Raw genomic sequence first — 24,990 nt, forward strand, 5'->3', positions numbered from 1 at the left:
GGAAAACGTGCATTTTACACAAAGAAAAGCGATGCCGGCCTTCCGAAGACAAGCCCCCCAGTGTGGAAAGTGGCCCTCGGTCCAGTGCGGTATACTCCGGGACCAGGTCTCCGCCCAGGAGGGGAGTCTGAACCGCCGCCGCCGGCTGGGGCTGGTGGCCTGGGAGAGGCCCGGCCTTGGGTCACCCCCTGCCCTTCAGGCACCTGCACCCGGACAGCGCCTTGTCCCTCCTGGCTCGACCCCACACGCTCCCCTCCCCACTGCGGCGGGGGCGCCGGGGGCGCCGGGGGCTTCCACCCAAAGCCACCAGGAGCTGGTGGGCCGAGCACCAGGCCCTTAGGCTGGCTCTCGGGGGTCCCCGGGCTCCCTCGCCCCACTATAGGCAGACCGGTCCCCGCCACTCCTGGCCACAGGGCCCTTGCTTCTGCGCCACACGTCTGCCCTCCTCTTCCGAGGTCCTCCAGGCACCCAGTGACTTTCCCCCGTTTCAAAGCCTAACTCCAGGCAAACTTTCCCGTGGGGTCCGAGGACCGGCGGTGGCAGCTTGTTGGGGACACAGCATCCCGGGCCCACCCCAGACCGGCTGCATCAGGATTGTGGTTTAAGGGCCCCTGAGCGGTCACGTGTGCCTCAAGCAGGAGAAGAGGTGTAGAAATGGAAACGTTCTCAGAGTGGACCATCTGAACAGAATAGCCTTGCTAAAAATGCAGGTTCCTAGGTCCTCCCCAAATCAAGCAGGAATCAGAGGGGAGAGGGCAAGACCCAGAAATCTGCATCCTTAACAGACACCCCAAGGGATTCTTTTTTGATGTATATATAGATTATATGTTGCATAAATAAAAATCATAAATTACTACAGTAAATTTATTTTAAAAATTATTTCGATAATAAATTTATCATATCATAAGCTCTTACACACTGCTATATAAATTAGATATTATACATAAATATGTTATGTGTGATGTCTTTCACTTTATATGCAAAAAGCACTAGAAAAAAATTCAAAACATTGCCAGGAAAGCTGAAGTTACACTTGGCCACGCTCTTATTTATACACACATGGATATACACCCAGAGAAATCCTCGGCTTGCTTTGTATTTGGTTTTTACCTAAACGGTACTTCTTGTGTCACCTGTGATTTGCTTTTTCTCACTCAACAGTATGCTTGGAGGAAATGTCTGTGTCAGAAGATGGAGAGCTACCCCATCGTTTTGGCTCTGTACTCTTCCATTATTTGGATCTTTATTTTTTAAGCTATTTGTGGACGTTTAGGGTATTTAAATTTTTTTCTGCTTGTACAAGTAACACTACAGGGAAAATGCTGAACCCTACGTCCTTGAGCCAGGTGTGTGGGTTTCTGTAGAAGAGAAAAGGTAACATGGTGCAAAGGGAGCCGCCGGTGGTGGAGGCACCTGTGAGACGTTCACAGCTGCTGCGCGGCAGCCGGAGCCCGGGACTGCCTGGGTTCAGGTTTAAGCTCTTTGCTTTGGATCTGATTTCTCGAGGAGTCTAGAACTGAACGTGCTGCTTTGGCACCAGGAGGCTTTCTGGTGGTTTCTAAGCCTTCTTCATGGCCTCACTCACGTAACCCTCGCCTCGGCAGCCCCCAAGGGAGGGAGGCTCGTCTCCCCGTAATGCAGGTGCCAAGCCAGGGCCCGGGCCGCGCTGGCACGGGGACGGCTGCCCCAGCGTCCAGCCTCGGGGGCAGCTCCGCTCCCTGGTTTGCAGCTCAGAGTCCTGGGTAAGGCTCGCGGGGATCTGCAGACACACAGAGCAGGCCGAGGCTGCTTTAAAGAGCCCCAGACCTACGGACTCTGGCCCGCCTTCTCGCAGGAAGCCCCGGGGAAACTGCCCACGGAGAACAGCCGCCAGGACTTGCCGTGCAGACGACGCTACTCCATGCTGGAACGCAAACCAGGAGCGTCAGCCAGAGCCTGGGAGGGGGCTAACGGGAGCTGCTGCAGCGGAGGCAGGCATTCCTGGGCAGACATCGTAAGCCCCGGTAAGAACGGAACGAAATGCAGGCCGCGGCCCGCGGGCGAGGGTGCGCCCAGGCCTCGGATTTCGTTCTGCGCCCGTGAGGGAGGCTCGCCAGGGCACTGCCTTCGTGAGCCCCCCCCGGGGGAGCCTTCCCGGGGTCCTCCGGATTCCCACAGTTTATGCTGAATTTAAAAGCAGCCCCAGTCCTCAAAGCATCAGGAGCGCGACTGCACGCAGCCTTTTTTTTTTTTTTTTTTGGCACTTTTGGCAGGGAGAAAATGCGTGACTTTTCTTGATGTGCAAACAGCTAAAGGTGTTTAGAAAGGTCTGTCGTTTTTCTGGTGGCAAGACACCCCAAACTAAATTCATTAGCAGCTCTTCTGTTCAAAATTTTAAAATATTCTCTGACCTACATAAATTCCTTGTTCTGTCCTCTAATAATATAACAAAATGAACTGACATGTACTGTGGCTTCAAAGCCAGGAAGGAGCAGAGCCGAACAGAAAGAGGCTTGGCGAATGTCATTTCACAGCCGAAGATCTCAAAACCCACGCTTCTCTTCCTCCTAAAAATGTCCTTCATGTCTACAATGTTGTGGATAGTAGTTACCACTCTTTGGACCTTGAGTCAAGGCTTATCTTTAGTTCTGCATTATATGAATAAGCCACTTCAGCATGTGCTTCTCTATTTCCCACCTTCCAGACATAAGAGGAACACCAGGACAGCTCAGTTATTACATTTTATGAGCAATTAACTATAAAAACCATGTGGACCAAATTCTGACCACCGCCTCAGACATATCAGTTCACTTCTTTGCTTCTCTGTTTTCTTTCCCCAAATATACACGACACAGTACGCCCACTGGAGCAATCGTTCAGCAAATATTGAGCAAGCTCTTACTCTGTGTCTTGCACCAGTGAAAGGTGCTTCGCCCACAGTTGTGAACAAAATACACGGGGCTTCTGCCCTCGGGAATTTAAGCTCTGGAGGCTATGAAAGCATCGCAGAGGCCCAAACTGGGTACCAGTGAGCAGCAGTGCACACGCCTGCTTGGTGACATGTTCTCCCTTCCTCCCAATGTTCTTCCGTGTCCACGCCACGGCCTGGCACATACTCCACGGCAACTTGGCAGCAATGCGCTGTAGCCCTCTTGAGGGCAAGACATGGCCTAGAGGTTTTTGTGTCCCCAGTGCTCAAGATGATGGGGTGGCTGGCTCTGAGCCCTGGACACAGCTTCAAGATTCCCTAGGCTTTCTCCCTTCCCAAATGGTCTTTCAGCTGGGCAAGTGATTGTAGATATTGACTATAATGATGACAATGACAGTAAAACATACTTTCCTACTAGACTAATAAGTGTATCTGTTGAAAGATGCCTTTAGAATATTACCGAGTTGAGCTATTCACGCCTGAATTTGGAGAGAGCTGGGGACAGTACATTTCCTGTTCTTTCAACCTCATTTGGTTTAGTCCAAGCATATGTTAGTGATTTCCCCCCTGCCTCCCGCCCCTAGTTTATGACCAGGATTAGCAGCCCCTGCACACTGAATTATGCCCTTTGGACTGGTTTTATTTGGTGTGGAGTTAGATTCAGGTCCCTGGTGTGAAAGAAATGATCTGTTTTTACTCTCAGTTTGGGTTTCCCTAGACTCTGAGCCCCCATAAATACTCCATTACCTTGAATAATTAAGAGTTTACTGCTTAAGAAATATGGGGATTATCATAACCATTCCACACCCATCCTCCTCATTGCAGATTGCCATGTACTAATTAGCGTCAGTTCCAGGCAAAGGGTCCCAGAAAGGAAGAGCCGGCTGGGGATGAGAGCTTAGTCCTCCTCCAGGTGAGCAGGGCCCCAGCAGAGCTGGAAGAGGAGGGCTCTGCTCTTGGGCAGTCTTTGCTCCTTTCACCAACATCCACACCTCCACTTTCCTCTATTCAAAGAGGCAGAATCGGGAACTGGATGAGGAGAACATGTAGAATCATTGTAGTTGGAAGAAAGAATGAAAGAGCGAGGGTTGGGGGAGAGAAGAGAGGGAGGGAGGAAGAGGGGGAGACAGAGAGAGAAAGAACAAATGGGAGAACAAAAGAGATAAAGACAAAGAAAGGAGGGAGGGAGGGAGGAAGAGAGAAAAGAAGAAAGGAAGAAGGGAGGAAGAAGGGAGGGAGGGAGGAAGAAAAGTGAGAGAGAAAGAAAAAGAACAAACTGGAGAACAAAGATATAAAGACAGAGAAAGAGAGGGAGAGAGGGAGGGAGGAAGAAAGAGAGATGGGGGGTGCTTGCATAACTCGTTCCACTTCTCCTCTTCAATCATTCAGTCACTTCCTGGAGACTCCTCTTTCAACATTATTCTTGAAAACAAAAGGTATTTTTTAACACCTTAACAAGTAGAATGGTTTCACTTTGGGGCATCAATTATTGGACTTTTAAATCATTCTCCATTCATTCAACTACTGATCTATCCACTAAGCCAGTATTTCCTAAGTAGCTACCAAGTGCAGGACACCGGGGCTGCAATGGAAGAAGGTTGCAGAGGCAACACGATGCTACCTCAACACTAAGAAACAGCCGTAGTGGCGTGCTGGCAGAACCACGCCAGGCAACCTGTAGCGTGTTATGGGAACACAAAGGAGGCTTCCAACCCAGACGGTAGGTCAGATGATGCAATATCTATGCTTAGAACCCAGGACGTAGAAGTAAGCAATGAGGGTATGAGATGGAAATCTGGGCTGCTTTGCAGCACTGGGGTTTGTAATTTGAGGGAGTATCAGGAAAAAAATAGGTCTTCCCTGAATCCTGGGTGGACTTGGGGGAGCAGTTGAGTATGCCTTCTGGTCAAGGCTGGTTCAGAGCAGTCAATGAGGCTCAGAGCACATCAAGGCTACTTTCAGTCAGCAGTGGGCTGCCATGTACACCATGGTGCATGCCCATAATTTTGGGACCCAAACTCAAGAAACACTGAAGGCATTGCCTATTTTCCACTTCTTGATGATGCAAATTAGATGCTAGAGGGAAGTGGATTTGGCCCAATGGATAGGGCGTCCACCTACCACATGTGCGGTCCAGGGTTCAAACCCAGGGCCTCTTGACCCGTGTGGTGAGATGGCCCACATGCAGTGTTGATGCGCGCAACGAGTGCTATGCCACACAGAGGTGTCCCCCATGTAGGGGAGCTCCACGTGTAAGGAGTGCACCCCATAAGGAGAGCCACCCAGTGTGAAAAAAGTGCAGGCTGTCCAGGAATGGTACCGCACACACGGAGAGCTGATGCAGCAAGATGACACAACAAAACAAGACACAGATTCCGGATGCCGCTGATAGGAGTCCAGGAGGACACAGAAGAACATACAGCAAATGGACACAGAGAGCAGACAACTGGGGGTGGGGGCGGGCAAGGGGAGAGAAATAAAAAAAAAAAAATTAGATGCTAGAGCAGAAAAAAGGAAGATTTAATAGTTCTAAAAGCATGAACCCTAAGGATTCTACTTAGTATTATTAAAAACAATATCGTGTTGGTGTTACATAATTATTCATAATCTCCTCTGCCTAATACAATTTGAGTAATGTCTATTAGAAATATACAAAGGTGTAATGGCAGAGAACACTTTGAGTTTATCATGAGAATTGGGATTGGGTGTGCTTTGGTAACGGCACATTTGGCAATGGTAGAGGAAGGACCTGCTCATAAAGAGGAAGAACTCTGGAATCAGAAATGAGATTTAGAAGCAGCACTGAATTAGGGACCAGAAGATGTAAGTGCTCAGAAATATTTCTGATTCTGAAAAGTTGTGGTCCTGGCCCAGAAACTTAACCCTTGGGGTTTCAGACTCCCCAGGTATAATCGACAGTGGATTGGGTTCTGCGTACACATTCCGCCCAAAACGTACTGAGCCTCTTCTATATGTCAGCACCCTCCTAAGTGCAAGGATTGTAGAGAATAGGAACCGATCCTTGGTTTGGGGGTGGGAGACTTGCAGTCTGGAGGACGAAGGCGGACAAGTTACTGGAAGTCAACAAGAAGAGAAAGTGCTCTTGGGAAGACAGGGGAACAGAGGGGAGAACCATTCTGGAGATCCCACAAGTGGACAAGGGCATGGAAGGCGTCTTAGGCAGAAGGCCTGGGCTCTCTAAAGTTTTCCTAAAATCTTACAGACCTTGACCTTGCTGTAACGAAACTAACACTATTACAGGAGGAAATAGAATTTGGGATCTTGTGACAGGATTTTTTAAAAATTGCTTTCTCATTTTTGTTGCTACTGACACCTAGAATGACAGGAAAATCAAATCAAATAGTTTTTTAAAAATCCTTTCATACAATGTGTACAACCATGTATGAAAGTGGGGAGAAAAATATGATGAACCCCTTTGCCTATCACCTATCCTCTATTTCCAATCCCTCCCTGCCTTGTATGTGCAATTTTTGTTTGGCTTTTGCTGGAATATTTTAAAGTAAACTCCAGGTATCATTTCATTTCATCCATAAATACTTCCTTAGGTATCTACAACAGAGAAGAACACTTTTTTTAAAAATTTATTTATTTTTAATTATATTCAAAAATTATGAGGTCCCCATATACCCCCCAACCCCCTCACTCCACTCCTCCCCCCATAGCAACAATCTCCTCCATTATCATGAGACATTCATTGCATTTGGTGAGTACATCTCTGAGCATCACTGCACCTCATGGTCAGTGGTCCATATCATAGCCCACACTCTCCCACGTGCCACCCAGTGGGCCATGGGAGGACATACAATGCCTGATAACTGTCCCTGCAGCATCACCCAGGACAACTCCAAGTCTCGAAAACACCGCCACATCTCATCTCTTCCTCCCATTCCCCACACCCAGCAGCCACCATGGCCACTTTCTCCACACCAATGCCACATTTTCTTTGATTATTAATCATTATAGTTCATGAATAGAATATCAGTAAGTCCACTCTAATCCATATTCTATACCTCCATCCTGTGGACCTTGGAATGGTTGTGTCCACTCCATATCTATATCAAGAGGGGGCTTAGATTCCACATGGATGCTGGATGCAATCCTCCTGCTTTCAGTTGTAGGCACTCTTGGCTCCATGGTGTGGTGGTTGACCTTCTTCAACTCCATGTTAGCTGAGTGGGGTAAGTCCAATAAACCAGAGCATAGGAGCTGAAGATTGTTGAGGCTCAGGGCCTGGCTATCATATGGTCAGTCCAGAGATTCGGATCCCCTGGGTATATATTAAACCCCAGCACCAACTACAGTTCTGGTAAAAGTAACAGGAGAGGCTTGTGAAAAAAGATCACATCTGAGTCCAGCTCCATCACACAGAAACACAAACTCCAAAGAAGGGTCAACTGACATGGCACTGAACTCCATCTGACATGACCATAGAACCTGTGGGTCTCTGTTGCCCTCAGAAGAACCAATACCCAGGGTTGTATCTACTTTATCTGTCTCTGGGACTCTACTGAGGTGTGCATAAGGGCAACCCCTCTGATAACCTCCTGGCTCTTTTTGGAGACTCATAGCCATACAAACTCATTTGTCTTTTCCATTTCCCCCTTGATTCAGGTCAAAAAGCATTTTTAACTCCTGGTATTATATGTAGACTGAGACATTCTGCTGGTCCAAGTTGACCCTTTTATTCAAGGTCATTTTCTAGTTACATCATCAGCTGGTACTTTGTAGTAATTCCCTCAGCGCCAGGGAGGCTCATCCCTGGGAGTCATGTCCCATGCTGGAGTGGAAGGCAACGCATTTACTTGCTGAGTTTGGCTTTGAGACTGGCCACATTTGAGCAACACAGAGGCTCTCAGGAGGTAACTCTTAGGCACCCTGAGGCTCTAGGCCTTGAAGAACACTTTTTAACATAACCAAAATGCCATTATCATGTGATATAATACCCAGAACATATTCAAGTTTTCCTAATTATTTCAAATAATTTTTATAGTTATTTTGTTCAAATAAGAATCCAAACAAGATCTATACATGGTATTCGACTGAAAAAACTCTTAAGTCTCTTATACTCTATAACAGTTTTCTCTCTTCTCTCTTTTTATGTCACCCAGTCAGGGAGCAGAAATGAGTCATTTGTCTTATAAAATACCCCACATCCTGGACTTGGCTGTTTGTTTCCTCCCTGGTGTCATTTAACCTGTTCTTCTATTTCCTATCCACTGGATTAGATTTTTGCTAAAAATGTTTCTGGCTAGGACCTTCACGGGAGATGTTTTGTACTTCTTGTTGCATGACATCATCAGGCATCTTGGGTCTGGCTGCTCCACTTTTAGAGGTAGAAACTGAGGAGCGGGTCCAAGTGTTGTCAGCCTGATCCAGACAATATAAACAGCTCCCTTGTCAGCCTTTCACCTGGTGGTTTCTTGTGGTGGCTGCTGAGATCCATCATTTCATCAAGTGCTGTGAAATTGAGATTTCCCAGTTCTCTCATTCCTTCTGCCTTTGTTAGCTGGAATTCTTTTTTAAAGAAGTCCTCGTCATTTCTGTGGTTAATCTGAAACACAATTCATACAGAACACATAAGTGCTGGATGCTATCCCTTTATTTATCCATTTTCAACACGTTTTAATCCGTTGTTCTTTTTGATGCTGAAATGGTCCCATTTTTGGCCAGTGAAAGGTCCTTCAAGTCAGCTCCTGTGTCCGTTTGTCTGGGCCCCCGTAGTCTTCGACAACTTTCTTACTTTTGTCAAGAAGTTTCCACATCTTCTTTCTGATACATTGACTAGACTCACACAATCTTCAATTCCCTGTTAGCCTACTCATGATAAGTAATGGTTCACACTAGTTGCACCAGTTAGGAGTGCTTTTAGCTATAAGTAAGCACAATGAATAACCAGCATTTTCCATTTTTTTGCAGAAAAAGCCTTGAGCAGGCAGCTGTTAGCATTTGCTCAGCAGCTCATGAGGTCCAGTGCCAGCATGGCTGTGATTCTCTTGGCCTCGACTTTGTGGTTGCAAGATGGCAGTTCCTATTCCAGGCATCATGCCCGTAGTCAGGGACAGGAAGAAAGGGGAAGGCCAGAGCCAGCTGCAGCTGTCCCTTTTTATCAGAAAATCAAAGCCTTTCTCCAAATTCTTGTACTCTCTCCCACAGCAGAATTCCACCCAAATCTCATTGACCAGAACTGGGTCTCATGGCCACCCCTCTTGCAAGGGAGGCTGGGAAAGCTCTGCTGGTCCCTACAGCACAGGCAGGTGAGGGAGAGGGGGTTGGCAGCAAGTATAGGACAACTATTTTGGGGAGAGTGGTCATGAACGCTGAATCGACTTGCTCCATCCTGCTTTTATTTTTATTTTTTATATAATGCGTAACACACTTTCATTTTTGTAGCAGGATGGGAAAGCTAAAAAGAATTGTGAACTGGAAATTTAGTGAATTCTTATTTGCAAGACCGCCCTAAGGAAATAAGCTCCAGCTGTTTTGACATGGATGTCCTGACGGCCCCGGACACTCTGCTCAGTTAACCACATGCCAACCCCAGCTGCAGGGTCCGCACTGCCACGTGTCCAGTCTCCTCATGTCCATAAGGGGACAGACAAGTCTCCCCTTCCTGAAGACAGACAAGCCGAGGTGGGTCCTCCTCACACCAGCAGGCCTGTGGTCCCAGTCTCCCTGGCGGCTGCCCAGGCTTCATGCTGTTCCAGCAAAGAGCACTGCTAGCATTCTGCCAGCGCCCTATGGAGATAGGGTAAGTCGCTGCTGGCTGGAGCCCTTGCCTCTTGCTGCCTTGTCATTCAGACCCCTCACTGAGGACACTGCCCCCCAGATCTTTTTCATAGCAACTGAAAATTAGGTCTGGCCCAGCAAGTACCCTGTGATCCTGCTCCAGCCAGCCCTAGGACCATCCATTCTGTGTCTGTCATTCCGTTCTCGAACAGCTCTGATTTTAAAATGTTTTTAGTATCTCCCACGAGGAAGAATGCATTCCTATTCCTACTGATCTGGATAGGCTGGTGGTGGTCATTTCTCTTGACTGTCCATGGCTGAAGGGCAAATGGGTAGTTAATGACTAACTCAGTGAATGGAGGTGGATAATTCCATTTTGGGTTAATAAATCACTTGTAAGAAAAGCTGTTTGGATAATGTTTTTCTTTTCTTTAATATTCATGCTGCAAGTGAAAGAAGCCAGATATAAAAGAACACACTCAGTGTGATCCAATTCATGTCAGGTTGAAGAAGAGGCAACAAGAAGCTACATTATAAGAAGTCAGGTTGTGGTTACCCTTGGGTCAGATACAGCCTGGATGGGGGGCACACGAGGGCGTCTGGAATGCTAGTCATTTCTTTTTCATGGTCTGGGTGCTGAAACTGATGGTCACCCACCCAGTATCCATCCTCCTCATTTCTCCTTTCAATTCAGAATGCTAATTTCCTTGATGGGAGCTGGGTGGTACAGGACAAGCTGAAGACTATATTTCCCAGCATCCTTTGGAACAAGGGTTGGTCATATGACACTTCTGGCCAATGAGATGAAAGTGGAACTTACCAGGGCTTCCAGGTGGTCCTGTGTCAGCTGTGCCCTTCTTACCTCCCTAAGCACACTGAAGAAGGCCTTTTAACCAGTCTCGGTGAATCCAAATGTCCATTCATGTGCTCCTGTGTGGCAAGCCCCTGGCATGGCCTCTTCTGTGATTTGGTTCACTGACTCATTCCACAGATACTGAGCGCTCATAAAAGCTGGGCATGTGCCGGGCGACTGTTGCAGATTCAGACACCAGGGCCACGCTTGCAACTGAAAGATGTAGGCTAGGTGTGGGGTGAAGGACAAGAGCAGGAGACCTGGAGAAGCTCTAGACTGGCCCTACGAGAAACGCCAAGAGGAGTTCTGCAGGTTGAGAGGGAAGGACACTAGACAATTAACTGACATCTAAGGACATAAAGATCTCCAGTAAAGATAGGGGCAGAAGCAAACATAAATACCAGTATTATGTTATTTTTGGTTTATAACTCCACTTTTTACTTCCTACGGGAACTAAAAGGCAAACCACAAAATGTAACGATAAATCAGTTGTTTTGGACTCATAATATTAAACATGTCATTTGTGACAAGAACTACATAAAGATGGGGGGATGAAAGGAGTATAGGAACGTAGATCAGGGATTCTACTGAAGTTAAAATCAAAGCAAACAAGGTTGTTACAGATTTAGGTTGTTAAATCTAGGTCCAAAGTTAACGACGAAGAGAAAATAAGAGGATATGCAAGCCCATAGAGAGGGGAATTAGAGTACAGGTTGCCCAGTCAGTGCATGATGGGTGTAGGCTTTAGAGTACAGGCTGCCCCTTAGTGAATGGTGGGTGTAGGGTTTAGAATACAGGTGCCCCTTAGTGCGTGATGGGTGTAGGGTACAGGCTGCCCGGGGATAGTGACGGGCAATGAGCAGTTAATGTATCAGGGCTGTATGGTTTCTCTTTGGGGAGTTGATGCTTGTAGGAAATGTACATGGAAGTATTACGTGTTTGAAGAAAAATAATGAACATTCACAAACTCTTTCAGAAAAGAGAACACTGCATCCTCTTGCTATGAGGCCAGAGACTTTATGAAAAGAAAACTACAGACAACATCCCTCGTGAACACAGACACAAAATGACAACGTATTAGGAAACTGAATCCAGCAAAATATAAAAAGGATTATATGCCATGACCAAGTGGGGTTTATCCAAGGTATGCATGGTTGGTTTATCACCCAAAAATTAATTAATGCAATATATTGTATTAATAGAACAGAGGGCAGGAACCACACCGTCATGTCAGCACATGCAGAAAAGGCATTCCACAGAACTCAATTCCCGTTCATGACAAAACTGTCAACAAACTAGGAATACAAAGAAACTCAACCAGATAAAAACATCTGTGAAAAACCTACAGCAAAACATTATACTTAATAGTAAAAGAATAAAGGTGTTTCCGCAAAGTTTGGGAACAAAGCAAGGATATCTGCTCTCACCACTTCCATTCAATGTTATACTGGAAGTTCTAGCCAGTCAATAGGCAAGAAAAAGAATAAAGGCATCCAGAATGGAAAAGAAGAGAGAAAACTGTATTTGTAGATGATGTAAGCCTGTATCGGGAAAATCCTAATGAATTTACAAAAACTGACTCTAGCTAATAAATGAATTTAGGAATGTCAAAGGACAAAAAAAGGGATTGCATTTCTTGTACTAGCAATGAACAATTCAAAAATAAAGCAGAAAATTCAATTCATAATAGCATCAAAAAATAAAAGACTTAGAAATAAATGTAACAAAAGAAGTGTAAGACCTGAAAAACTATAAAACATTGCTGAGAGAAATTTTTAAAGATACACCATGTTCATAACTTGAAAGACTCAATATAGGTAAGATGGCAATTCTTTCCAAAAAGAACTATAGATGTAACACAATCTCCATCAAACTCCTAGCAGACTTTTTTTGTAGAAATAGAAAATCTGAAAGTAAAACTTATATGCAGATGCTAAGTACTTAGAGGAACAAAACAATTTTGAACAAGAATATAGATGGAGGACTTATTCTACCTGTCTTCAAAACTTACAAAAAATTGCAATAGTTCACAATGTGTTATAATGACAGCAGACATACACATCAATGGAACACAAGAGAAAGTCCAGAAAACCCTTATATTTATGGTCAATTGATTTTCAACAAAAATGCCAAGGCAATTCAATTTCAACAAATGATGCTGGGACAACTAGATATCCATACACAAAAACAAACAAACAAAAAAACTTAGACTCTAACCTGAAAGCATATATAAAAATTAACTCCAAATGATCACAGATTTAAATGTTAAACCTAAAACTATAAAACCTGAAGAAACAAAAGAGAAAATTTTTGTCACCTTAGGCAAAATATCTTAGATATGACACATAAAGAATTCATAAAAGAAAAAAATGATAAATTGGAATTCATCAAAATGTCAAACTTTTGCACTTCCAGAGACATCATTTAAAAAATAAAAAACAGGCGGCGGACTTGGCCCAATGGTTAGGGCATCGCGTCCGCCTACCACATGGGAGGTTTGCGGTTCAAACCCCGGGCCTCCTTGACTGGTGTGGAGCTGGCCCATGCGCAGTGCTGATGCGCACAAGGAGTGCTGTGCCATGCAGGGGTGTCCCCCGTGTAGGGGAGCCCCACGCACAAGGAGTGCGCCCCGTAAGGAGAGCAGTCCAGCGCAAAAGAAAGTGCAGCCTGCCCAGGAATGGCGCCGCACACACGGAGAGGTGACACAACAAGATAACGCAACAAAAAGAAGCACAGGTTCCCGTGCTGCTGACAACAGAAGTGGACAAAGATGACGCAGCAAATAGACACAGAGAATGGACAACAGGGGCGGGGCTGGAGGGAGGGGAGAGAAATAAATAAATAAATCTTTTTAAAAAATAAATAAATAAAAAGACAAGCAGGGGAGCTGATGTGGTTCAGTGGCTGAGCGCCAGCTTCCCACATACAAGGTCCTGGGTTCAATCTCTGGCCCCAGGACCGAGAGAAAGAGAGGAGAGAGAGAGAAAGAGAGAAAGAGAGAAAAACAGCCACAGCCTGCAGGAATATATTTTCAAGTTATATAGCCAATTAAGGACTTGTGTCCAAAATATAAAATATATTAAGAATTCACTTAAGTCAAAGATAAACCAATTAAAAATGGGCAAAACATTTGAATAGACCACTCACCAAAAAAGATACATGGATGGCTAAAAAGCACAGGAAAAGATACCCAACATCATTAGTTTTCCATCTGCAATGACAAATACTACCCAATGTTATGACAACAGGAATTTATTGCCTCCCGGTTTGAGACGCTAAAAGCCTTTCTCCCGGGTGTGGCGGCGTTCTGGCTGGGTGGGCAGTCCTTGGGTTCCTTGGCTTTCCTGTCACATGGCGACATCCTCTCCTTTCTTCTTCAGACTTTGCTGACTCTACTCCTCTCACCGCTTTCTCTTTGTAAGGCCTCCTGCAACAGGCTTAAGACCTAGCCTGATTCAGTTGGCCCCGCCTTAACTAAAAATAAGATCTTCAAAAAGTCCCATTTACAATGAGCTCATAACCACAGGAATGGGAATTAAAAGAATATATACTTTTTCCTGTTAACATTTTTATTCTCTCTAGGAAGGAATTGAATAAAAATTAAATAAATGGAATAAAAATAAAATAAAAAAAAAAGAGAGACCCTTGTCTCTATTTTTATCTAAACAAAAGGTGAATTCTCAAAAAAGAAAAAATGTGATGTATGTAAGGGACTATATCTTCCTTCATTGTCTGCTTGGAACCAGTAGTTGTGCTGCTGTCACCAAATCAGGAAAGAGGTTGTGGTAAAGTGGAAGAGGTCCACATGCTGCCGGTGTCATTTTACCAGCAAAACACCTGCCATGCAATGCATCCACAGCAGCAACGGCCGCAGCAGCTGATGGGCATTTCACGTACACAGTGCCCTGAGCTGATTTAGGTCAACATAATACGAATAACTCCTCCATGTTCTTTACATTCTTCCATCACCTTGTCCTTAATCTCTGTATCCCTTCCAACATCTTTGGTTTGACGGTTAAGCATGTTGGAGAATTGGAAACACTTTGTTGCCAGTGGTTGAACAGAGGCAGCTGCAGCTGAAGTGGACGCTTCAGTCTTTTGGGAAAGTCTTGTTTGTAAATCTAAAACAGAGAATTCTGCCATAGCACCAAATGCCAAAGAACCACTCATTTATAGAGTTTGTTGTGCTGCTGATGGAATCTGCAAACCTGAACCCTGTGCAAGTCTTGCCATTAATTGGAGACAACCAGTTGTTCCCAAGTCAAATCCAGTCCTTTCCAGCTCATCACTGTCCAAAAATGAACTAGCACTGGAAGCGTCAGTACGTACAGTGGCATGACCAAATTCTCTTGGCCTTCGGCAAGCTCAGATCCATTAAATTGTTCAAAAGCCTTCTGGGGACATTCTGAATCAGAAAACATAATAACCCATATCCTTTGGATCTACCTGTTTCACTATCCATCATGAGCTGGAAGTTTTCAATCTTGCCAAAAGGCTCCAAGATTCCTCAAAGCATATCTTCATTTATCTTAAAGTGTAACAAAACCAGAGAAAACTTCATAGGTCCAGCTCTTCCCTTTCGTAGATTACTATTGCTGCAGCTGTTTTTTTCTGCCTGTGACGCCTGTACTATGACTGGCACTCGTAAACGCCTTGGCCAGCTCATGCTGTTGCTAGAAGCACTAAATCAAAAGAACAACGGGAAAGAGGAGCTCGGGCAGCTCCGGTGCCACCCCAAGTTCCCTGAAAGGGCGGCCGCTGCTTCCCGTACTCACATTCACTCACACATACAGACCAAGTATGCTTATTTTTTAACCTACCACTTTAGGGAAATGTACAGCTAAAAGTACAGTGAGATACCACTACACATTCACTAGAATAACAATGGTCTAAAAGCCTAACCATATCTGTGTTGGTGAGGCTGTGGAGAAACCAGAACCCTCAAACCTTGCTAGTGGGGAGGTAAAATGATTCAGCCACTTCAGAACCATTTGGCAGATCCTTAAAATGTTAAGCATAGAATTACCATATGACCCAGCAATTTCACTTCTAGGTATATATCTGAGAGAATTGAAAACTTATGTTCATACAAAAACTTGTACATCAATGTTCATAGCAGCGTTATTAATAAGAGTCCCAAAATGGAAACAATCCAAATGACCGTCACTGGTGAGCAGATAAGCAAATGTGGTACATCTGTGCCATGGACTGCTATTGAGCAATGGAGAGGAATCAACCACTGGTGCATGCTACAACATGGATAAACATTCTGCTAAGTGAAAGAAGCCAGGCACAAAAGACCACACATTGCCTGATTCCACTGATCTCAAAGTTCTAGAAAGACCAAACCTATAGAGATGGGAGGCAGATTACTGGCTGCCAGGGACTGGACTTGGGGTGGATTGCCTGCAAATGTGCATAAGAGAACTTTGTGGGGCGACAGAAATATTCTAAAGGTGGATTATGGTGGCAGTTGCACAACTCTATAAACTTACTAAAAATCATTGAATTGTACATGTTTTGGGTGAATTTTATACAGACTATACCTCAATAAAAGTGTTAAAAAATTAAATCTCCCAATTTTAGAAGTTCATAAGTAATACAAATTCTTAAAGACTTTGTGTGAAAAAAAAAAATACCCCAAGTCTGTGGGCGAAAGCCCTCGGGCGGCTGCCTGTTTGCACCCGCAGTGCTAGGTACTTGAATAGGAATTTGAATGAAACAAAATCCTTGTTCTTCAGGACTTTAAGATCCAAAGGGAGAAAATGAGACTGCCAACAGTTATAAAACCCGATGGCAAGTACCATAAGTGGGATGTGCAGGGACATGTGGTATTCAGGTGGCACAGGGGCTGGCGTTTGAAGGATACGTAGACATCAAGATACTGCAAGAGTAGCCGTGGAGCAAAGGGGTGAGTGACGTTTCCAAGCTGAGGGGACAGAATGGGCAAAGGCTTGGAGGTGTGAGAACGTCAGTCGCTTTCTGAGAAGTGGGAAGGCAGGAGGCATGGTGTAGTAGAGAGAAAAAAGAGCAGGAAAGGCAGGCAGGGGTCAGCTCACCAGGGGCATGGCAGGCCACGCTACAGCAGGGGCTTAAGCGGGACCTGTTGGAGGAACTGTATGGACCCGCTTCTTTTGGATTAAATTAAACTTTGTCTATCTCAACAGCATCATACTGCACTCTTTTCAAAAATATCCATTATATGCTGCTTACTGTGTGCCAGGTGCAGCTCTATGGCTTTATACCAGGGTTTTTGTGTGTTTTTTTTTAACTTTCTCATATCTTTATTTGAAAGGGGTTCTTAATCTTTTTTGTTCCACGGATCCCTTTGCCAGTCAGGTAAAAACCACAGACCCCGTTACTAAGTCCAGATTACACTGTGTATTATTTAATACATATATCACACCCGCACCAACATGTCCCCACAAGAAAAATGTTTTTTTAAAATTTCAATTCAAGCTCACAGACCCCTTGTTAAGAACCCCTGCTTTATATAAACTCATTTAATCCCATTAACAGTTCTCAAACTCTTGCCAGCATCAGAATCTCCTGGAAATCTTAAAAGGGAGAAACCAGAGTTTCTGATTCAGTAGGTCTAGGGTGGGGCCAGAGAATTTCCCAAGAGCTGCTGCTGCTGACCCAGATTAACGCACCTTGAGAACTGCTGCTTTACAGGAACCTTTTAGGAAAGTATCGTTACCAGCACCATCTTCATCACCATCATTCCCACTTGGCAAACGTGGAATCAAGGAGAAGGCGTGATGGTCTAAAGCTGTATGGACCCCAGAAAAGCATATTCTTAAAGTTACTCCATTCCTGTGGGTGTGAACCTCTTATAAGCAGGACCTTTTGGTGAGTAGGATCTTAAGATGTGCTCACCTCATTGGGGTGGGTCTTAATCCTCTTACTGGAGTCCTTTATAAGAGAACGAAATTCAGAGGAAGAGAGAAAGCCACAGAAGCAAGAAGCTGGAAGTAACAAAACCCAGAAGGGAAGGGAGAGACCAGCAGACACTGCCATGTACTTTGTCACGTGGCAGAGGAGTCAAGGATTGTCGGCAGCAGTCTTCAGGAAGTAGGTATGGTCAAAATGTCTTGATTTAGACATTTTCACAGTCTCAAAATGCTAAGGCTGTAAGCTAATAAATCCCCATTATAAAAGTCAACCCACTTCTGGAATATTGTTTTTAGCAGTCTAGCAGATTAGAACAGAAGGTTAAGCAATTTGCCCAGGTCCTAGCACTTAGTGGTGGGAGCTGGGGCTCAACTCCAGACAATGCCAACCGTGTCTCCTAGTCCACAGGTTGCAAACAAGCAGACTTAAGAGTTGGCATTTTCGATCCTTGTGTGCAACCATCATGTGTATTTTACACACACACATACACACACACACACACAGCGTAACTGACATCTCAAATAAGAGTTAGAGATGGTAACTGATGCCAAAGGAGTGGTGAGGAAAAGACTTTGAGGAACTCTTCAGGCTCTTCCAATGATGTTTTACTTTTACTCTAGTGGAATGAAGTCAGGATTTAGAAATTCACAAATATCAATGCACAAAATGACTAATTAAATGTCTAAAAGGAAACCAATCGCAGTAAGTATACAGTCACAACTCAAGATTCAACTGTACATGGATACTCAGTATTTAAGCATATTTAATTTTTCATAAACTATGAAAACTGTACTTAATGAAGATAACCTCATTACACATGCTTCTTTGGGGGACCCCAGGATGAAAATGGCAATTCTTTCATTAAGCTGCTCACTTTTTACACGGGGATCTAATTTGTAGCATCTCCTTGGTTTCCTTCCAATAAACAACTTCTTCCTTAGGTCGGTGGCATTATGCTATCTTTGAGATCTGAATCACAGGACTGTACTACAAGCCTGCATGCTCCATCTTGTCATTTTGTAGAGTGCTCCATGTCTAATTAAATTTTCTTACAGGGCCATAAAAAGTTTTAACATTAAAAAAGCAGCATGTGTTGGTGAAAGCCCCAGGGCAGATTGGAAAAGGGGTTTCTTCATTAACAATAAACATGTTTACTTAAACTCAAAGTTAAACAATAATTTATTACTTTTGTTCCTGAATATTTAAAAATATTGCCCAAGTATAACCAGATCACATTATACCACGTTTATGGGATGGAACTGAAAATGGGTCATGTTCTTGGCTTCCCAAGAAACTGCAGGGAGTAGGTGTAGCTGAGTTGGTTGAGTGCCTGCTTCCCATGCAGGAAGTCCCAGGTTCAATCCCAGGTGCCTCCTAAAAAACCAAAAACACTGAGATGAAATGATTTACCCATCCCTGTCTCTGAAAAGAGTAGGAGCAGATTTTATTTAAATCAATTTATTATGCTGCTCCTTTTATTGTTTTGCTAGACTTATACCCTTGTTTTTCTTCCAGAATATATTCAAAACCTGAGTTACACAGCATCATAAACACTTTTTTCCCCAAAGGCTCATCTATTGTGGACTTTGTTCTTGTGGTTGCCGTTACATCTCAGGGGTGGCAGGCCTGCCAGAGGAGGACTTGGAACACTGGGATTCCCCTGGGAAACCAGGAGAGTGACTTTTTCTGCCCCCCCTTTAGTTGGCTACAGCATTCCCTGAATAATACTTCCCCAAGGAGAAAGTGTATGGTCTTCCTAGCTTTCCAGCAACAAAGGAATGAATTCCACAAATTCAAGTTGGGAACTCTTGCTTCATATGCTGCTAGAGAACAGATGGACAGTGTCAAGATGAGATTATCGTGTCATGGTCTTTCCCAGTCAGTCATCCCAGAGATGGATCCTTCTCTGAGCCTTTCCCTGGGTTCACTCCATCACCCAATACCAGGGCATTAGGGCATCTGGGAGTTCCCATTTCACAGAGAATCTTAATTTATAATCCTGAGAGTCAGAGTTCACATCTCGGTGAACACAATCCATTCCAGTTTATCAATCATCTCCAGACAGGCAAAGTTGATGCTGTGGAGAGAGCATGAGGGAAAAGGCTTTTAACATTTGCAGGTTAACAGCGAGACTTGCTCATGTCATCCACATTCGTCTCCTCTGTCCACTCAACTTAACCAAACTCGGAGCAGGTAAACAGCCCTTTGGCTTGTGTCCTTATTTGCCAGGGATTCTCTCTTGGAGGAAGGGGAGATAAAAGGGGGAAACAGAAATGGGAAAGGCGGGTTGGACAAAACTGGTATCAGGCTTGCGGACACCTCCTTCCTAAACCCTGGCAAGCTGGTCTCCACCGCGCCAAGCTGTCCGGGGTGGGGCGTGGGGAGGCGGGAAGCCCCCCTCCGGCCCGCATCTCCAGCCACAGAACCCGCTAGTGTCACGGTGAACCGCCTGGCCCGTTTTCAGTCCCTGGCGTCCTGTGTCTCAGTACTTCCCGCGGCCGTTTACCTTTCCAAGCTGTCGGCAGCGGCTCCCACTGCCCTTCAGGCCAGGGCTGCACTCAGATGCTGGCCTTTTCTCCTTTTATTTAGAGGACAACAAAACCAAGAAAATCCCTTCCACTCGGAATCCCAGAAAAAAGCGACTGCAAAGAATGGACTTATGCCACCCAACACGTATGCGTTATGCTCCCGTACGGAATCCCGCCCTCTCCCTGCTGACACCCGGGCCCGAGACCGGGCGCGCCTCGGGTAAGGTGCGCGCGGCCCCCCGCACCCCCGCCAAGCCCCCCAGACGCAGGCATGCGCGGACGCGGCTCCTGTCCCCGGAGGTCCCCCGGCGGCCGGCGCTGCTATTCCCAGCCACTGCCCCGCGCATGGGGGCTTCGTCCTGCCCAGCACACCGTCCCGCTCCGCGCCCGCAGAGGCCGCAGGACGCCCCCAGCAGCCCCCGCGCCCGCCCGCAGGTGCGCCGCGCCGCGCCGCGCCCCGCCCCTGCGGCGCGTCACAGTGACGCGCGGCCCGCGCATGCGCAGCGCGGCCCCTCCCCGCGGCCGGCCGCCCGCCCGCTCGGTATTATGATTCGCGCTGGGTGCGGGGATCCGGCGGGCTGCGAGTCGTCGGCGCCGCGGCCGCTGCGGACGGACGCCCGCCTGCCGGCCGAGGTAGGGGCGAGCGCGCGGCGCCGCGGGCCGCGGGCGGGGGTGCGGGGCCGGCCTCCGCCGCCGCCGCGGCCGCCGCCGCTCTCCCCGGGCCGGGGCTCCCGCCGCGGGCGCAAAGTAAGTTGCGCGCTCCCCGCACCGGCCTCGGCGCGCGGCCCGGGAGGACGCGGGGCCCGGCGCGGCGGCGGCGCGGCCTGGCGGCGGCGGGGCCCGACGGGAGCCGGCACTGCGGCGGCCGGCGCGGGCGCCCGGAGGCCCTGCCCTTGCGGCCGCGGCGGGATTGCGGCAGCTCGGGAGGCGCCCGCATCCGCGCCCCGCCCCGGGGCCCCGCGCCCCGTCCCGCCGCCCGCGCCCGGGGGCTTGAGGAGGGGCGCGTCCTCCGGCTCGGCCTTCCTTCCTGCGAGGAGTCGGGCGGCGCGGCCGCGGCGGGGGAGCCGGCCGCAGCTTGGGCGGGAGGGGAGCCGGTTGTCTGAGGAGAGGCCCCGGGGAGGCGGGAGCGGCGCGCTCCCCCGGGCGCCGGGCTTTGGGGACCGACGGGAAGCCCAGGTTCTCCCCCACACGCTCGCCTGTTGATTTCTTTCGGACCATTTTGCCAAGACCATCCTGCCTTGTACCAGTTCCCTGGGCTCCAGGAGGGGGGCAGCCTTCTGCCGTGAGGGCTCCCGGAGCCCTGCTCTCCTCACAGCCGGACCAGTCAGGAGGCGGTTCCGTTAAAGTTCCGTTAAAGCCCAGTGTTTGGGGGAGATTTTTAGCAGTAGGGTTCGCGCATCCTCCGAGGCCATAGGACTTTTCAGACTGTCTGGTTACTTTTTTCCCCTCTTCCATTTGAGTGCCTTCCCGAAGTCCTGGGAGCTGCTGGTCAAATGTTTGACGTTTTGTCCGTTTGGAGGTGATGGAACTGCGAATGCTGGGCATCCTGTTGCATTTCCTCCGAATTCCAGTTCAGACGACAAAGGACTCAGTTTGGGTTCCTTATCGGCTTGGGGAGCCGTGTCCAAAATCAGCCTGTGCCTCTCATTTTATCAGAATGTGTATCAGTGTACTTTAAAAGCCTCGGGGTTGTCGAGGCTTACATAATCAACTTGTTAATTTGTAATCTTGTAACATTGCTTTCCAGATTTATAAAATCATTCCCTTAAGGAAATCTGCTTTCAACGTCTGCTTAACTATTTCTCTTGGAATTGGATTCCTCTTGAGGAATGTACTGTTCACATGGTGATTAAAGCATGCTGATGAGACGTGTTTCTTTAAAACAAAAATGCCTCATAAAATGATCATTTTGTTTGAATACCTTTTAATTGTCCCTGTGAGGAAAACAAGTGACATTCCCGTTTTACAGAACTAGAAATGAAAGAAATTACATGACATTCCCAAGGTCACGTATTGAAGCGATGTGGAAGCTGAAAATTAAGCCCACAGTGCTAACTTTCTTAACACTCCATCTTCAAGGCCTTCCCAGCAGAGACTCTCTTCACCTGTGACTTTGAGTGCCCACTTTGTTTTTTTAAATTTGCATAATCAGTTTTTATTTTTTCATTTTGTGTACAAAAATTAACCTTGTTAATTGTTTTTTTTTCACAATCCTGAGGAAATTTTTCTGTGATAATGCAGTTAAGATCAGTTAGTTTAAAACATTCTGAAACTTAGAATTTATATTAATTTTAATTTTTCTTGACCAGAAATATAGGTTGGGCCTCTCTGGTTCAGATTTCATCCTGTAATCCTAAAAGGAAAGCTTTTAAAAATTTCTCTATTAAAATGCAAGGACTTTTAGGAACGTTTCACTGGACACAGGAAATACTGTTCATCTAGACTTTACTATGGGTGTTTTCCTCATATAGAAAGTGAAACTAAATAGAAAGATGTTATTTATTTTTGGAGATACTGAGCAGTCGCTCTAAACATTGGTATAAATTAGGCGTGACTTCTTCCCTGTAGCTGCTTGTCTGAGCCTCAGCTCATTATATTGCCCAGACAGAAAACAAACCTAGCAAACTTTCCACATGGCTAGAGTTTTAGGAATTAAAAAACTGAGACAAAGAACTATATAAAAACTTAATTTAACTGCACACCAGCTGATTGCTTATCAATGAAACAAGAGAATTTTTAGCCAAGGTGCTTTTGTGAGCAAACTGATTACTCAGACTTTATGTCCAGCATTCACGTGTGTGTGGAAGTAATTCCTCAGCATTTAGGTGGGTGGAGTCTAGCAGTTTTGAAGGGAACCTTAAACTTTGATTTTTTATTCCTGGGTCCATTACCTGTTTTGGGGGCCTGGGATTGGACGGTGGCCATAGCAAAGTGAATAAAAACCAGTTTCAGCCTTTAAGAGCTTATGGCCTTTTGGGGGACAACGAAGTTAGTAGTAATAGTACAGTCAGATGAAGGCTGTGGGGAGGCATAGGCAAACCGGGAAACAGGTGCTGCACCAAGGAGGTGGCGGCTGAGCTGGTCTTGAAGGAAAGGGCTCAGAGGGTTCAGAAAGGGTGAGAGACAAGGTCAGACGGTGGGGGAAGAACTCGATCCAAATGGGTGAAAGGGAGTTGAGGTAGAGACAGCGCAGCTGTTCTTTTTGAAAAGAGTGTGAAAAGGAAGGGAGAGAAGTGGGAACGGTAGCTTTGGGGGTGGGAGGAGGGACGGTTTTTTGGCATTCTGTTTTAGTCTGGGAAGAACTGGTGTGCAACTCCACAGCTTAATGGCCTTGCAGGCGATTGTAGCACCTGGAAGTGTGTTGTCCACTCTGAATGAGCTGTAGCCACATTGTTCACACAATGAAACATTTTCTCTTCAGCTTTTCTGCACATTTGCTTTGGGTGTGGCCATATGTCCTAAGGGAAACCATTTCTTGCTGGTAGGGAAGGAATCTGTCTAGAGAGGATTTCTGCTGCGCCCTCCCTGAACATGTGTGTGTCTGTTGTCACTTCCAGAGCCTTCTGAGGTTCTGCTTGGGCATCTCCGGCTTTTGGCCTCTGCTCAGGTAGGCTCTTCTGTGAAAAATCAGGCCTCTTTCCGTTTCCTTATTGGTTATGTTGTGCCACCCAGTCTTCTTCCATTGGCTTCTCATCAGTTACTTTAAAGTTGGAGGGCATTTTTGCCAGAGAAATGTGATGTTTGGGGTTTTGGAGCATCTCCAGGCTCAAAGAGAAGATGTGCTGTTTTTCTGCAAGATTGGGTATCGGTTTATCTAAACACATAGCCCCTCAGGTAAATACTGGCCTGGATCGTTGGAGGTAGGTGATGAAATCCACACTCCAGACGTGTGAGTTGGAGGGCATGTGGCTGGTGAAGTCACAGCCTCACTGGGCTGTTTCTCAGTTGCTGACTCGCAGTTCTCTTTCTCGACCCCCCGAAGACCGTCACTTCTTGGATCTCTGCATCTCCAGTCCAGGGTAATGCCTTGTGTGCAGTCTGTGCTGAAGAACATTCCCGAGGAAACTTGAAGAATTAATCTTCAGTTTGTTGATTTCATCAGCCTATTAACGGAAACCATACCTATTTTTGATACAGTGGGTGAGATTTAAACTATTTTTCAGTTATAGAAGTTTAGAGCTAGAAGCACATATGCCACTCTATTACTGTACTCGTCTGATGCTCAGGAAATCCTTGTGCCTGCCCAGAATTCCTGGTCTGAGTGAATGGCATCACCACTGCCGGTGTCCCTGGAGCCAGTCTAGGTTTCCCTCCTTGCCTTGCCTCCTCTGCACTTCTCTGCATTCTTGATTCTACTTCCTAAATACATCTCCTGCTTTACACCCTCATCACTGTGTGCCCAGATCCTGGCTGCCCTCGTTTTAAGTCATCGTTCACCTAGAGAGATGTTCAGTTATTTCCTTACCTGTCCCCAGCTTCTAGTCTTATCCTTCCAGTCTGATCTGCACTTTGCTGTCAGGGAGATTTGTTTAACTGTCATCTCTGATTGCTGCTCCCTTGCTCTTTGGCTTCTGAGTGCTAGCCTTCAGTGCTCATTTATTAATTCAGTGAAATGTGTGTATGCATTTTGAGGAAACACTCTACAGGCCCAAGATGAGTAAAATGGACACAGGCATTACACGGTACTGAGCTTATCAGTTAGTCTAGGGGGAGACGCAGATTGTTAATCACAGTCACACTTATAATTATGTAACCACAGTTGTGATAAGGGTCATCCTGGGAGAGGGCAGAGTGCTGAGAGCTTGGCACCTACGAGCTGTGGGGAGCGGAAGGGTTGGAACAGGACCCAGGCCCTTCAGCTGTGCTGGTTGGCTGGCCCACCAGGCCTTTGGGGGGCTGGCCCTTGCTTAGCCACCCGGCTTGTCTCATCTGCTCTGCACATAGGACGATCGCCTTCACACTGAGCCCTCCCAGGTCTCTTGGAAAGCCTCTCCCGTCGTCACCAATTTTAGGTCTTAGCTCAAACACACAAAAAAAGAATTTCTCTGGAATACCTTCCA

General features: G+C 46.4%; 1 protein-coding gene, 1 long non-coding RNA gene and 1 pseudogene across 4 annotated transcripts in view; 1 reads left to right on the forward strand and 2 right to left on the reverse strand.

Annotated features, from left to right (window-relative positions):
- Positions 1 to 14,223: 14,223 nt before the first annotated feature.
- LOC101410914 (RNA-binding protein 39 pseudogene) lies at positions 14,224 to 15,174 on the reverse strand (annotated as a pseudogene).
- A 1,692-nt stretch (positions 15,175 to 16,866) lies between these two features.
- On the reverse strand, positions 16,867 to 20,363 carry LOC111760782 (uncharacterized). Its single transcript, XR_002794384.2, has 2 exons — positions 19,909 to 20,363; positions 16,867 to 19,479 (listed from the first exon to the last, which is right to left on the reverse strand). It is a non-coding gene; the product is annotated as an uncharacterized lncRNA (long non-coding RNA).
- Positions 20,364 to 20,407: 44 nt separating this feature from the next.
- The window catches only part of SNRK (SNF related kinase), a 66,222-nt gene continuing 61,639 nt past the window's right edge, over positions 20,408 to 24,990 (forward strand). Inside the window, exon 1 of one of the 3 annotated variants that reach the window (XM_012519947.3) lies at positions 20,408 to 20,563. The gene's annotated coding sequence lies outside the window, so the exon portion shown is untranslated. The remainder of the gene's footprint in view (positions 20,564 to 24,990) is intronic. The other 2 variants (XM_012519948.4, XM_004479270.5) reach the window with 2 other exon arrangements.

The sequence above is a fragment of the Dasypus novemcinctus genome, chromosome 26 (genome assembly GCF_030445035.2).
Source record: "Dasypus novemcinctus isolate mDasNov1 chromosome 26, mDasNov1.1.hap2, whole genome shotgun sequence".
In the NCBI taxonomy this organism is placed as follows: Eukaryota; Metazoa; Chordata; class Mammalia; order Cingulata; family Dasypodidae; genus Dasypus; species Dasypus novemcinctus.